Consider the following 16,399-nt stretch of genomic DNA (forward strand, 5'->3'; position numbering starts at 1 on the left):
CAGTAATGTTCCATCCAAGTTGTCAGACCCCGGTGGCTTGTCATTGTTGATAGACAACAATCATTTTTCTAGCTGGCTAGTTGGTAGCCGGTGTTGTTGACACAGGTATCCAAGTTCGTGACGGTGTCGAGTCGGAGACAGCAGCTGGTGGGGAAACACAAGAAGCACAATGAGGGGCTATACTAATCACAATTTGGAAACTCACTCACACACTGGAAATAAGCACTTTCCTTTAGCAATTGCGAGCATTGTACGACTTCCCTTTGGTAGTCTGGCTCGGCGAAGGTTGGCTCAGCCTTAGAACTGGCCATCAGAAATATGAGTTGATAGTCGCATGCAGGAAGAAAACATATTTGTTTTCGGGCATTGTATCAAAAGTGTCCCTTCATTTTTAGAATGAACGCATAATCGTGCCTCACACACTCTACTCCAAATAATTATGGAAGTAAAATCTGAAACAGACATAGACAGTTAGGCTACACTTATCATCTTGAGCAGAACCCAAAACCCATACTATAGGACTTTATGCAACTTATTAGTGGGGAGAACATGAGCTAAATCTCCAACCGTGCTGATAAACCACATCACATTGATTCACAGCACTCAATAGTGCCAAAGCTTGGATCAGCACACAGAGCTTAGATGTTAACTGAATGGTTTCAAACCAAAGACCCTACAGACGCTTTTCATTTGTCTCATCATTTCTTTTCTTCTTACTTGATGAAGTGGTCCCTTCAGAGCTGCAGTATTAGGTCATCCACTATGAAAATGAATGCATGTGTCGGGTATGAATTTGGAGTTACTGAATTATGCCAAGACACATGAAACACAACCAAATTCAGAACATATGCTGATGGATTTAGTAATTTCTTCGGTTGTTTCCTTTAACCGGATACTTAACTCCAACCCCCATCTGAGAAAGATGATTAATATCGTTTTACCAAGAACTGTCTACTTTTTTTATTTTATTTTAAGATGGAGAAGAGTTAAAGATTTGATGAGCCTTCTTTCAAATACTATAATGACAGCATAGCCATGTGTAAGTCATAGGAAACTAGGCTATGCATCTTGACTTGACACCATAAATTACAGACCAAAGAGAGATTCATTTGTTTAATCTTAGTTTCTTTGAGAGAGTCAGTAGCCATTTTAATTACTAGAGGACAACAAGGCCTGACATAATACTGGATTTTTACTGAATGTACTAGTATATACTGATAGTGTGATTTCATGCAGAAGTATAATAGGATTAACAGTCTGTGTAAACAAACCTCTGTGGGTGGTATGTTGTGAATGAAAGTGATCAAATACTGTTATAACAAAGGTAATGCTAAATTTCCTATTTTAAAAGCAGATGTTTTGAATGCTCTGTGAAGAAGTACAGTAATAAGGGGTTGTGGTGTTAACAGAGGTCTGGGATGGGACTCTCAAGGTGTGCGGCAGAGACGGGATCGGTGTGTGGGGGGTGAATGGTAGATAGACGAACAGACTCCAGGCCTCCCAATGTGTGTTGGCTAACTTCAGCAAAGGGATTATGAACAAAGAACAAAACTCCCTGACTGCCATAAAGGAGCAATAAAACTTAAGGCCCTGCGTTATCTGAGGTTTATAAAAAGCATGCACCCTCAACTAATCATTAACTATTCTCTCTGATGTACACATATCATGGTAGCCCAAGAAACACATAAGTCTCAACCTCGTTTATGAGTTGCACTGCAAGCCTTTGCTGTCTATGTTTCAAAGTCTATTGGACGTTTACTGCCACACAATGGTCCAAGCATAGATATTGGTTCAGGACTAATCTCTCTTTACTCATTCCTCCCTTTCAAAGTAAGGAAATGTTCCGGATACTGTTAAACCCAGGAATGCCCTCTGCCAAAGAAAACCAAAGGGAGGTAAAACCACACATCAGCATGAGAACTGAGAAGGAATCATTAATGCTCAGTACCAACAATATCTGTCCCAGATTGGTTTGCATGCTGATTTCCATACCAGCTTCTCCACATTCAAAAGTGCTGTTTAAATCGTCGTCCCTTTCCCTGTTTGCATTCCATTGTTACTGGCCAAGTACAAATATCCTTTTTCATACACAAAAAAAGCCTCCGTCAATCCTGCCACTACACCCAAACCAAGCCTAGCCCTCATCCATCCATCAGCAGTGCCCCCATCCCTCACGCAGCCCCCGACTCCAACCACCACCCCCACCCTGGTCTTTGACATCACGCTGTTGTGGCTTTCCGGGCCTTTATGCTGGCAGTTGTCTGAGGCAGATTGAAGCCCCTTTTGTGTCAGGCCTGTCCTGAGTGGCCTGGAGGAACCTGCTGCTGCCCAAGCCGAGCGACAGGAATGGGAATATGAATGGGCTAGTGTGTGCTGGGCACCTGCTGACAGTGTGTCTCAGTTCATCAGCGCAATCATCTCGTTCAATTACACGTGTAGCATGGTGCTGCATTCTCTTGTTATTCACGTGGAGAGAGTGTCTATTGTTAGTGTCTTTGTGCGTCTTGTGCTGTTGCTTTGTGTTTAAGTGCTATGTGACACAACTCATTGGATGGAGCAGAAAACACAGCCAATCTGCTCAATTGTCTTTACTGAAACTGATCAATATCACTTGATGCAAAACATTTTTAGTTGTCTCAACCCCAACACCCCTCCCCCTGATTTCCACTTTCTTAGTGAATCAATGAGTCGGCCAATTTGAGCAAGGTTTTCTGTAGGCTCCTTCAACAGTATGATAAACTATCTGAATGACTGAGAAAGTAGAGCTTCAGTGAAGCCAGATGGAAAAGGACCTCTTCATATAGTGTCTGGTGTGAGGAAGAGAGGGATAGTACTTAACAGGTACTTACATACAGCATCTTGTCCACATACAGAGCTCCGATAGGACTTGACTTTTTCAGAGACAAAAGGCAACATGAATTTAAAACCTGTGAATAAGATTTTTAAGATAAGATAAAAACAATATTGTTTTTGCATTGTACAGGTACTTCTGTATTGTACATAAACCCAAACATACACTGCTCAGGTACAAGTAGGATGTTGTTTTAGGCTTACCCCAGTATTCCAGTACCTGTTTGTGACTGAATAGGGCCCAGAGTTTTTACAGTTCAATCAGTATTGTTGGCCCATCGATGTTTACATGAGATGCTTGTTAAGCTGATCGATTACCAATCACTCTTGCATGATGGGAACCAGGAAAAGAAGATATGATTCATGTTACTGTATACAACAGATTCACTAATGTCCTCTGAGTGATATTGTGGAGGTTAGGGGTTGTTTGTCTGGGCATGCTTTTCAGGAGATTACATCTCCATAATCAATAAGACAATACTTATTCCCTCCATCTGAAAATCAAACACACTAAGCATTCTTGAAAATGACCCTTCACAAGCAAAGAAAATTATGTACACTGAGTGTACAGAACATTAGGAATACCTGCTCGTTCCATGACATAGACTGACCAGGTGAATCCAGGTGAAAGCTGTGATCCCTTCAATCAGTGTACATGAAGGGGAGGAGACAGGTTAAAGTATATTTTTGAGCCTTGAGACAATTGAGACATGGATTGTGTATGTGTGCCATTCAGAGGGTGAATGGGCAAGACAAAATAGTTAAGTGCCTTTGAATGGGGTATGGTAGTAGGTGCCAGGCGCAGCTGTTTGAGTCTGTCAAGAACTGCAGTGCTGCTGAGTTTTTCACACTCAACAGTTTACCATGTGTATCAAGAATGGTCCACCACTCGAAGGACACACACAGTATGGTGAGCTGTAAACCTTTACGGCTGATCTTTTTATACACAACTATGATGTCATCTTTGGTTATGTAATATGGACTATGATATGGCAAAGCTCTTTGCAAAATGTAATTGTTGGAATGCATGGAACGGAAACTAATTGCTTGCAATGTCATTCTGCCACAAATTAGGTCTTTCAAATGGTATCAAATTATTGCTGCAACCTGGACTCATAGTAAAAGTAAATCTGTCTCCCTCCATTAAGTATAAAATGTTACGTTTCATGTGGTATGTAGTAATTTGTGGATGTCCATCATTGATTTTGTATGATATGTTACAAATTATGTTACGAATTACCAAAATGTTTGATATGTTACAAATTCCACTATGTTGTGGCTAATGCTAACATTAGGTAGGTGGCTAACATTAGCTAAGTTAGATGTTAAGGGTAATTTTTTCCTTAAGTTAAGTAACCTGTCTCATGTAACCATACCAAACCTAACATATACTAATTTGATTGTCCCGGATTTATGTTTATTATGTTACGTCTAGTCTATGAGACCAGGCTGCATTATGAAATGCATCTGCAAGCTCTGTTCCATTGTCTTTATGTTACCTCAAACTGTACATACAAACATTTAAAACCCTAAATACATTTTTTTTGCAACTGAGCACAAGTGCATTTTCTGGTTACATCAGAGGATAGCATGTTGGAGGTCCACTGCAGTCTATGATTGCATGTCACTCAGTCTAATTCTAGGCATGTAGGAACAAGCTGCAGAGAAACACGATGTCTTAATAAGACTCACATTTTCGTATTCCACACATCTCACTGACATGTCACCCTACATTGGTCTGACTGAAAACCACCTTTTAGATAACTGACAGGAATTTTGGTCTCTTCCTTATTCTCAATACATTCTAAATACATAGGGCTGGCTAAAAATGCTCCTATACTGAAGACACTCCCTACTGTAATATACTGAACAAAAATATAAATGCAACAATTTCAACGGTTTTACTGAGTTACAGTTCATATAAGGAAATCAGTCAATTTAAAAAATGTATTAGGCCCTAATCTATGGATTTCACATGACTGGGCAGGGGTGCAGCCATGGGTGGGCCTGGGAGGGCATAGCCCCCCCCCCCTTGGGAGCCAGGCCCACCCACTGGGGAGCCAGGCCCAGATAATCAGAAGGAGTTTTTCCCCCACAAAAGGGCTTTATTACAGACAGAAATACTCCTCAGTTTGATCAGCTATCCAGGTGGCTGGTCTCAAGACGATCCCGCAGGTGAAGAAGCCAGATGTGGAGGTCCTGGGCTGGTGTGGTTACACGTGGTCTTCGGTTGTGAGTCTGGTTGGACGTACTGCCAAATTCTCTAAAACAACATTTGAGGCGGCTTATGGTAGAGAAATAACCATTAAATTATCTGGCAACAGCTCTGGTTGACATTCCTGCAGTCAGTATCCCTCAAAACTGCACGCTCCCTCAAAACTTAAGACATCTGTGGCATTGTGTTGTGTGACAAAAATGCACATTTTAGAGTGGCCTGTTATTGTTCACAGCACAAGGTGCACCTGTGTAATGATCATGCTGTTTAATCAGCTTCTTGATATGCCACAACTGTCAGCTGGATGGATTATCTTGGCTAAGGAGAAATGCTCACTAACAGGGATGTAAACAAATTTGTGCACAAAATTGGAGAGAAATAAGCTTTTTGTGCGTATGGAAAATTATTATTTCAGCGCATGAAACATGGGACCAACACTTTACATGTTGCATTTATATTTTTGTTCAGTATACTTGGAGTATGCTAGTGTCCCATGGTCAAGTGTTCCTAATTCAAGTATTTATGGCAGGGTCTGAGGACGTGAAGTACTTTAGCTTTGTTTAGGGCCTGATGTCCCACAGGGCGCATACAATTATTGTCGGTTTGGCCGGGGTAGGCCGTCATTGTAAATAATAATTTGTTCTTAACTGACTTGCCTAGTTAAATAAAGGTTAAATAAAAAAATAAAACATTTTTGAGGTGCATGTGACACCTCTATTTTAACACCCCAGATATAATGATACTGATGATTGAAAAGGGCAGCAGCCCCTGGAGCCGAGTCTATGCAGCCTTCCATCATCATCTAACCTGGACAGTGGGAGTAAGATCTCCAACATCATTTCAATCATCAGACAACATGCTGCTTAGAAGCGGGAGTGGAGTTTAATTAGATTAAATTGGATCTTTGAGATTTGATTATGATCCCCCTACCTCGTCTCAAACCTCATCAGCCGTACAAGGCACGTTAGATAATATGGGGCAGTTTTTTATGCCAGCGTCTGGGAGTCCACTCTCTTTTAGATGTGTGATCATCTGCCAGCCACTTACCTGATTACTTTAGGCTCACACAGCCAGGCCCTTCTCCGGTCCTGCAGCTGGGAAACCAGGGAATGGTTCCTGTGTAGAAACAGGTGGATGGAGAGCTTTTCCAGCAGCCAAGATGACAGTGACCAGACCTGTGTAGTTAAATAACACAAAAGAACCTCTCAGATACAGTTTCCCAAAAGGAAACATCAAATGCATTTGTGAGACTCATAAATCCATTTAATATTACTGTATATTGGTCAAATGACTTTACCACATCAATGAAATGCATATTATCATCTCATTCAATTAGCTACAGTATATGCTCACAGACTAAATCCAGCAAAACTAGAGGCCCTGTCTATTTCTGTGAGAAACATTTTATTTAACATGGTAAATGTAGTTCAGTTAATGAATCAAAACATACATTCTTGCAGTGCAATAACATTAATTTAGACCCAGTTTTGATTGAATAGAACCAGTGTAAAAGCCTTCAGTTCCATTTATGTCCTTCTCTGTTTGCCAAAGTTTACAGAAGGTAGGAGGGAGCATACATGCACTATAGCCCAAAGGCTGGCATATGGCGATATTGAGTTGTTTCATCTTACCGTCCAAACACTTTATATGCAACCGGCAATACACTCGTATCTCTCGTAACTGGATGTTATTCCCCTCAGAAATAGAAGGTGGTCTGAAAACGCTAGTTTTGGATAACTTGAGTTAGTGCAGTCCTCATTTTAATCAGGGCCTACTGGGGCCAGAGGAGCAGAAAGGCTGGATTGTGTGTCTTTGTGGAGCATGTTAGCCCAAAGGCTGGCAGATGGCGATATTGAGTCGTTTCGTCTTAGTCGTATCCCCCGTGGACCAGTTGTCATCTAAAACATTCTCCATTCAAGCTGCAAATGCTTTGATTTAATGGCAAGAAGGTGAAGAAAAAAAAGTGAAAATATCCATACTTTCTTTATGGAACACAATTTTTTTTCGCCTTCTCACCATTAAATAAAGTTGAGGAAATCGAAGCATTTGCAGCCTGAATGGAGAATGTTTTAGGTGAGAATTGGTCCACGGGGGATACGACTGTATTGCCGGCTGCATACAATGCGTTTGGACGGTAAGATGAAACGACTCAATATCGCCATCTGCCAGCCTTTGGGCTAACATGCTCCACAAAGACACACAATCCAGCCTTTCCTCTCCTCTGGCCCCAGTAGGCCCTGATTAAAATGAGGACTGCACTAACTCAAGTTATCCAAAACCAGCATTTTCAGACCACCTTCTATTTCTGAGGGGAATAACATCCAGTTCTGGTTTAACTTGGTGTCCTTGAGGAAGTGGGTTCTAGGCCCAAGCTAAGTTTCATTGCTTCCAAATAAATCTCACTAAATAGATTATCCAAATTCCTGGTCTTGTGGAGTCCTCCTCTAGTTTTCAGATAAGGAGAAGATAGTTTCAAAGAGAGAGAGAGACATTCTTTGCGGGAAATTACACATGCTCTTTTCAGTGAATCATCCATATTGTTTACATTTTCAGGCAAACAGATGTATACACAAATAATCCAAATGTGGGATTTGTGAAAATAGTAATATTGTGAATGAGATGAGTTGACCCTATCTGTAAAAGGCTTTGAAACCATGACAAAAATACATATAATCTAATGTAAATTCAAATGTAGTGCAAACATTGCCTTTTGATCTGTTTTTTAAGTTCATATGACAAAGGTAGCAAAGTTGTATTGTTGTTCAGCAATATGTTGATTATTCTCAGTTCAAGAGTAGATTTGTACCCATTACAAGCCAGTTTCCATGAACTTGTTTCCCACATCAAAGAGCGAGCAATTCTCCCATTCAAGCTGACATTAAAACATATCCAAAAGGAATGAGAAAGACTTTTAACATTCCTCCAGTTCCCCCAATGCCACATAGGGTTTTCATTAGCTCACTCACTGGGAAACCTGAGACAGCATAAACCTTTTAGATTGATCATTTAAGTCTCACAAAATCTGGCAAAGAAACAATCATATATAGGCCCGCCATGATTAGCTATGATAATCTGTGTGCCATCTGTAATGTATCAGCTCACCTGTGACAAATTATTCTTTATTTTCCATGGCACCCACAAAACATTGCAATTGGAACATTGCCTTTTGCCCTGAATATCTGCCCATATCGTCCAATGGCCAAAGGACCACAAGAACATGAGGTGTTCTCGCATATATGCTGTTGTAAGTCACACAAACACAACACAATGTGAAAGGAGATTCTTGTCACTGAGGGTTAACGGCTCATTTGCCCTGGTTAGCCAGGATGACATTCACCCCCCCCCCCCACCCTCACCCTCTCCCCCCTAGTGGAGCGTGGCATCAGCTGCAATGAGCTCCAGATGTGGCATGGCACCCCTCCAGTCACTGCACTGGATGTAGTTTAAGGCTTGCAATGGAAACACCGCCCACCAGCCGGGCCCAATGAAAGTTCCTCAGACTCCAGTGTGTGGTTTCTTTCATGTGTCCATATTTACACTGAGCCTGTTGGGAGAGAAAAGCGGAGCAGGGCAGAGAATGACAGAAGACCAATAGGTAGGGCCAGAAGAAAAGGGAGGCAGGAATAAGAGCCAAAAACAAAGCTAAAAGTAGACTATACATGAAGCAGAGAGGAAGGGCATGAAGGGTGAGACTAGAGACGGTGAAGGTGGTGTGCCAGAGTGAGAGAGAAAGTGAGGTTTACATGAGGAAAGTCATGAGCTGAGATCTAATCAGCCTGAACAGACAGCAGACAGAGCAGAGGCATAATGTTTAGCCTCCCACACTTCACAGCTGTTACTCTAAACCATTTATTTGGCTAATTATTCATAGGAAAGGGTGTTGGCCAAGTAGCTACTGTCCAGAACATATAAGATGGTATTTTTCCTCTGGTGTGCGTAACCAAAAAAGTTATAGACTTGATCCAATAAAATAAGATCCATTGTCAAGATAATAAATCCATACATTTATACATTATCCAAGTCTTACACAGAAAAATTTGACATTTTTCTTAAAAATGTTTCTAATTAAATAAAGAATTAATTTTTTGTCAAACTAAAGCCAAATCATTTTCTTGATTAATCCTCTTTTTGTTGAGGCTGACGCTACTTCCTTTGTCCATGGAAAATCCATAGGCTGTCTTTTTTAATGCAGCTGAAGAATTAGTTCTTCCCCACAACACGATCATACACAAAGGTTGCTGGATCGAATCCCTGAGCTGACAAGGTAAAAATCTGTCATTCTGCCAATGAGCAAGGCAGTTAACCCATTGTTCCCCGGGCGCCGAAGATGTGGATGTCGAATAAGGCAGCCCCCCGCACCTCTCTGATTCAGAGGGGTTGGGTTAAATGCGGAAGACACATTTCAGTTGAAGGCATTCAGTTGTACAACTGACTAGGCATTCCCCTTTCAGTCTCACACCATGGTAAATGTGCTCACACCATATGGAAAGCCTCTTTTCAGTTTCACAAAGTTCTATGAAAAACAGAAGAACAAGAAGCAAACTACTGCCACATTTATTCTTGACCCCGTCATCAGTTTTCCAGTACATCTTTTTCACAGACATGAAATTGCTCTATGGCTCAAAGCAGCTAGTACAGACAAACAGGCGTCTGCTACTGCAGTTATCCAAGAGCCATCCAGACCTCGTAAATTCAGGGCCAGGTTGTCAGGATCAGCATGCCATGTAGTGGTGTAAAGTACTTAAGTAAAAATACTTTAAATTACTACTTAAGTACATTTTTGGGGTATCATTATTTTACTATTTATTTTTTTGGCAACTTTTACTTTACTACATCCCTAAGGAAAATAATGTACTTTTTACTCCATACGTTTTTCCTGACACTCAAAAGTACTTGTTACATTTTGACAGGAACATTGTCCAATTCACACACTTATCAAGAGAACATCCCTGGTCATTCCCACTGCCTCTGATCTGGCGTACTCGCTAAACACAAATGCTTTGTTTGTAAATTATGTCTGAGTGTTGGAGTGTTCCCCTGGCTATGAAAAAATGAAAAAAAACCTAGAAAATTGTGCCGTCTGGTTTGCTTAATATAAGGAATTTGAAACGATTTATACTTTTACTTTTGATACTTAAGTACATTTTAGCAATTCCATTTACTTTTGATACTTAAGAATATTTAAAACCAAATACTTGTAGACTTTTACTCAAGCAGTATTTTACTGGGTGACTTTCACTTTTATTTGAGTCATTTTCTATTAAGGTATCTATACTTTTACTCAAGTATGGCAATTGAGCACTTTTTCCACCACTGATGCCATGGCACTCTGTGAACATGCAAAAACAGCTAGTTCACAAAGTAAACCAATTGCTGGTAGACTTGCTTCCCCTGCTGGATGAGAAAGAACTACACCTGATCAAATCAATCTCATGCCAGGCAGTTTAGGTGAGGACCTCAAGAAAACAAATACAGAACAGCTGCACAAAAGTGAATGTCTCACTGATAAGCTGCTAGTAAACTAGATGGATAATGTGTTGAGCTCGGTGTCCCGGTGTTATTGTGGGTGTTCCAGGAGCTCCTTCAGAAGTCCATCTGGTGCTAGCTGTTAAGGTACCTAGGACTTGTTTGCATGGCTACAGAGGGATGGACAGCACTGGAAAAGCAGTCTGCATACCTCTTCATGGCCCTGCTCTGCAGCCTGCTCCATTTGTCAACACACAAAAGACACACCATCGTGTGGGATATAATTACAGTATTGCCTTACAACAAATGTTGCACTTATTGTTTTTGAATTGCAGTTTTTGTGTTGCATGATCATGGTCCTGTGTGGCTCAGTTGGTAGAGCACAGTGCTTGCATCACCAGGGTTGAGGGTTTGATTCCCATGGGTGACCAGTACAAAAATACATGCATTCACTACTGTAAGTTGCTCTGTATAAGACTGTCTGCTAAAGGACTAAAATGTATTAATTTCGTTTTTTGATTAGTACTGCACCTTATGTAATGGAGAGGATCCATCATAATCACATAGCTGGGGATCTGCCCCATGGTGCCGCAACAGCTGGATGTCCACAGTAGGCCGATCGGTGAAGAGGAGTGGCCCCACCCGGCACGTGAGGGTTGGCACATGTCCCGCCCCACAGAAGGAACTTACGTACAGACTCATGCCGACTGTGACTGGCATAGTGCTGAAATAAATCACAACCATACCACTGATAGTTAGGAGGATCAGTTCAACTCATTCCAGTGTTATAAACATATTAGAGGTTACAATGATCATTGTAGCCTAGGGAGCCACATCCTCACCAGAGCAGTGTAATTAGCTGTATCCTTCTGGAGAAAGGATTTGACCCGCTCCAAGTCTCCATCTATTGCAGCAGACCAGTTACCTGTAAAATCACTCACATTTCAGTCACTACAGCAGGGACGATCTTCAAGTCGGAGCTCTAGAAAGAGGCCCAGGTTCCCAACTCGCAATGACCGTTCAAAACGTATTTTCCCAGTTGGAGCTTGTTTTTTTCCCCGAGTTCCCAGTTCTCTTGAACTAACTGAAGTCTGAGATTTCCCAGTTACGACTTTCGAGTTGTTTTGAGCGCGGCAGAAGTCATGCTGGTTTGACAGCATGGCCAATGTTGAATGTTTATCCTTTTAAGCTTGGAAAAGAGACCCTTAAACCCAGACTTGGACAACACAACTACTCCACTGAATAGCAGGCGGGTGATTGCTTTGCAATACTTGCAGTTAGCCACTGATTCCTTCCAAACCACTCATTGTTGAATTTGCAATTTCCAACTTGTAGTGTAATATTTATGTCCAATGGCCGATGAGCACTGATAAGTTTTATCTATAATTTCTCTTCATTATTTATCTTCATATGACAAAAATTGAAAAGGATTTGCCAGTGTATTGTCGACTTGATTCATGATAAAAGGATAATGTTAACATGATCAGTCCAATCAAAGCTACTGTATATATAACGTGATTTGACATCATTTAATCTGTGGCCAATGACTTTGAGCCTTCTTGGATGGGCACTTCTAATGTAACTCTATGGCAGCACCCAAGGGGCTTGAATTTTCAAGCTCTACCCGTAGATTTTGTGGTGATGTAGTTTCCCAATGAGTGACAGAACATTGAGGAAATCATGGCGCAACTAGAGAACATTACCAACCCCTATGCTCCGTATTTTCAGCTGGCTGTCCCACCACCACAGAAAGCACTGAGCTAGGCTAAAACACCTGCATTTTGGAGCTGCCTTACTCAAGAAAGCAAAAAAGAGACCAAGTTTGTATGTGGCTTCATTAACTCAATGATAAAAAATGTTTTACATTGTTTGCAAATTGATATGTGGGGCTCTGCCCCATCTGCTTTGAATGATGGGTCGCCATTGGCTGCTGCATTTGCCTATAGGCTATCTCTGAGTTCTTTGCTCTTATTTCTTTAGCCGCCGATGTATCACAGTGTATAAATGTGTCCATATGGCAGAAGCTAGTGCTCTCCTCATAGCTTAATTTAAACATTTAGATTTGTATCATTTTACTTCAGATTTGTATGATTAACCACGTGACATTGATTTTGAGAAACGAAAACGTTATTATTGAAATGAAACTGTTCCACGACAATGCGCATAAATAATCATAACTGGCACGCAGATCGGTAGAAATGGTTGGATAAATTGCAAGCTTCCCCAAGCTTGAAACTCACAAGATGCCTATGGTTTTACAATTCCACCCATTTAAAAATGTGTGAACGGGCAAGCCGTGTAAACATTGGAGGTCCCGTGAAAAAAGGGCCCATCTATGGAAATCAAATGCCCATCCAACTGATTTGTTCTGGCACCAGGTCTTCATTACACTTCTATTTGTGTTGTATAAAAATCTAATCAAAGTTTATTTGTATTTATTAAGGATCCCCATTCGGCTCAATCCTAGGCCCCACACTCTTCTCAATTTACATTTCTCACCCATTTATATGCAGATGATACAGTCTTATACTCAGCTGGCCCCTGGATTTTGTGTTAAACGCTCTTCAACAAAGCTTTCTTAGTGTCCAACAAGCTTTCTCTGCCCTTAACCTTGTTCTGAACACCTCCAAAACAAAGGTTATGTGGTTTAGTAAGAAGAATGCCCCTCTCCCCACTGGTGTGATTACTACCTCTGAGGGTTTAGAGCTTGAGGTCGTCACCTCATACAAGTACTTGGGAGTATGGCTAGACGGTACACTGTCCTTCTCTCAGCACATATCAAAGCTGCAGGCTAAGGTTAAATCTAGACTTGGTTTCGTAATCACTCCTCTTTCACCCCAGCTGCCAAACTAACCCTGATTCAGATGACCATCCTACCCATGCTAGATTACGGAGACATAATTTATAGATCGGCAGGTAAGGGTCGTCACGAGCGGCTAAATGTTCTTTACCATTCGGCCATCAGATTTGCCACCAATGCTCCTTATAGGACACATCACCTCACTCTATACTCCTCTGTAAACTGGTCACCTCTGTATACCCGTCACAAAACCCAATGGTGATGCTTATTTATAAAAACCCTCTTAGGCCTCCTGGGTCGTTCCTCTTTTCAGTTCGCTGCAGCTAGTGACTGGAACGAGCTGCAAAAACCACTCAAACTGGACAGTTTAATCTCCATCTCTTCATTCAAAGACTCAATCATGGACACTCTTACCGACAGTTGTGGCTGTTTCGTGTGATGTATTGTTGTCTCTAACTTATTTCCTTTGTGCTGTTGTCTGTGCCCAATAATGTTTGTACCATGTTTGGTGCTGCCACCGTGTTGTGCTGTTGCCATGTTGTGTTGCTACCATGCTGTGTTGTCATGTGTTGCTGCCATGCTATGTTGTTGGCTTAGTTCTCCCTTTATGTAGTGTTGTGGTCTCTCTTGTCGTGAATTGTGTTTTGTGCTATATATATTTTTTTAATCCCAGCCCCCGTCCCTGCAGGAGGCCTTTTGCCTTTTGGTAGGCTGTCATTGTAAATAAGAATTTGTTCTTAACTGACTTGCCAATATTAAATAAAAGTTACAAAATATATATATATATATATATATATATAATAATCATTTTAAAAAATGCTACTCTTCCTGGGGTCCAGTAACAGTTATACACAATTTAAAATATCATGATATTACATTTCATAACATTACATTTCATAACACTTTACAAAATACATTCATTGTGTTCTCTCCTGCCACTACTCTACTTTCACATATCTACAATACAAATCCATGTGTAGGTGTATGTAGAGTGCGTGTTTTATCATGTGTACAGTATGTCTGTGCCTGTGTGTGTGTGTCAATATACAGTCCCCGCTGTTCCCTAAGGTATATTTTTATATGTTTTCTAAATCTGATTCTACTGCTTGCATCAGTTACCTGATGTGGAATAGAGTTACATGTAGCAATGGCTCTATACAGTACTGTGTGCCTCCCGTTGTCTGTTGTCTGTCTTGACTTGGGGATTGTGAAGAGAACTTTGGTGGCATGTCTTGTGGTGTCCGAGCTGTGTGCTAGTACAGAAGTTTAAACAGACACCTCGGTGCATTCAGCATGTCAACACTTCTTACAAAAACAAGTAGTGATGAAGTCAATCTCTCCTCCACTTTGAGCCATGTCTCAATTGTCTCAAGGCTGAGTCAAGTGGATTTAACAGGTGACATCAATAAGGGATCATAGCTTTCACCTGGATTCACTTGGTCAGTCTGTCATGGACAGAGCAGGTGTTCCTAATGTTTTGTACACTCTGTTATATACAGTCGTGACCAAAAGTTTTGAGAATGACACAAATATTAATTTCCACAAAGTTTGCTGCTTCAGTGTCTTTAGATATTTTTGTCAGATGTTACTATGGAATACTGAAGTACAATTACAAGCATTTCATAAGTGTCAAATGCTTTTATTGACAATTACATGACGTTGATGTAAAGAGTCAATATTTGCAGTGTTGACCCTTCTTTTTCAAGACCTCTGCAATCCACCCTGGCATGCTGTCAATTTACTTCTGGGCCACATCCTGACTGATGGCAGCCCATTCTTGCATGATCAATGCTTGGAGTTTGTCAGAATTTGTGGGTTTTTGTTTGTCCACCCGTCTTGAGGATTGACCACAAGTTCTCAATGGGATTAAGGTCTGGGGAGTTTCCTGCCATGGACCCAAAATATCGATGTTTTGTTCCCTGAGCCACTTAGTTATCACTTTTGCCTTATGGCAAGGTGCTCCATCATGCTGGAAAAGGCATTGTTCGTCACCAAACTGTTCCTGGATGGTTGGGAGAAGTTGCTCTCGGAGGATGTGTCGGTACCATTCTTTATTCATGGCTGTGTTCTTAGGCAAAATCGTGAGTGAGCCCACTCCCTTGGCTGAGAAGCAACCCCACACATTAATGGTCTCAGGATGTTTTACTGTTGGCATGACACAGGACTGATGGTAGCGCTCACCTTGTCTTCTCCGGACAAGCTTTTTTCCGGATGCCCCAAACAATCGGAAAGAGGATTCATCAGAGAAAATGACTTTACCCCAGTCCTCAGCGGTCCAATCCCTGTATCTTTTGCAGAATATCAGTCTGTCCCTTATGTTCTTCCTGGAGAGAAGTGGCTTCTTTGCTGCCCTTCTTGACACTAGGCCATCCTCCAAAAGTCTTCGCCTCACTGTGCGTGCAGATGCACTCACACCTGCCTGCTGCCATTCCTGAGCAAGCTCTGTACTGGTGGTGCCCCGATCCCGCAGCTGAATCAACTTTAGGAGACAGTCCTGGCGCTTGCTGGACCTTTTTGGGTGCCCTGAAGCCTTCTTCACAACAATTGATGATCCGATAAATGGTTGATTTAGGTGCAATTTTACTGGCAGCAATATCCTTGCCAGTGAAGCCTTTTTGTGCAAAGCAATGATGACAGCACGTGTTTCCTTGCAGGTAACCATGTCTGACAAAGGAAGAACAATGATTACAAGCACCACCCTCCTTTTGAAGCTTCCAGTCTGTTATTCGAACTCAATCAGCATGACAGAGTGATCTCCAGCCTTGTCCTCGGCAACACTCACACCTGTGTTAACGAGAGAATCACTGACATGATGTCAGCTGGTCCTTTTGTGGCAGGCCTGCAATGCAGTGGAAATGGTTTAGGGGATTCAGGTCATTTGCATGGCAAAGAGGGAATTTGCAATTAATTGCAATTCCTCTGATCACTCTTCATAACATTCTAGAGTATGTGCAAATTACTATCATACAAACTGAGGCAGCAGACTTTGTGAAAATTCATATTTGAGTCATTCTCAAAACTTTTGGCCACGACTGTATATACAGTGGGGGGAAAAAGTATTTGATCCC

This window comes from Salmo trutta, chromosome 27 (assembly GCF_901001165.1).
Source record: "Salmo trutta chromosome 27, fSalTru1.1, whole genome shotgun sequence".
NCBI classification, from domain to species: Eukaryota; Metazoa; Chordata; class Actinopteri; order Salmoniformes; family Salmonidae; genus Salmo; species Salmo trutta.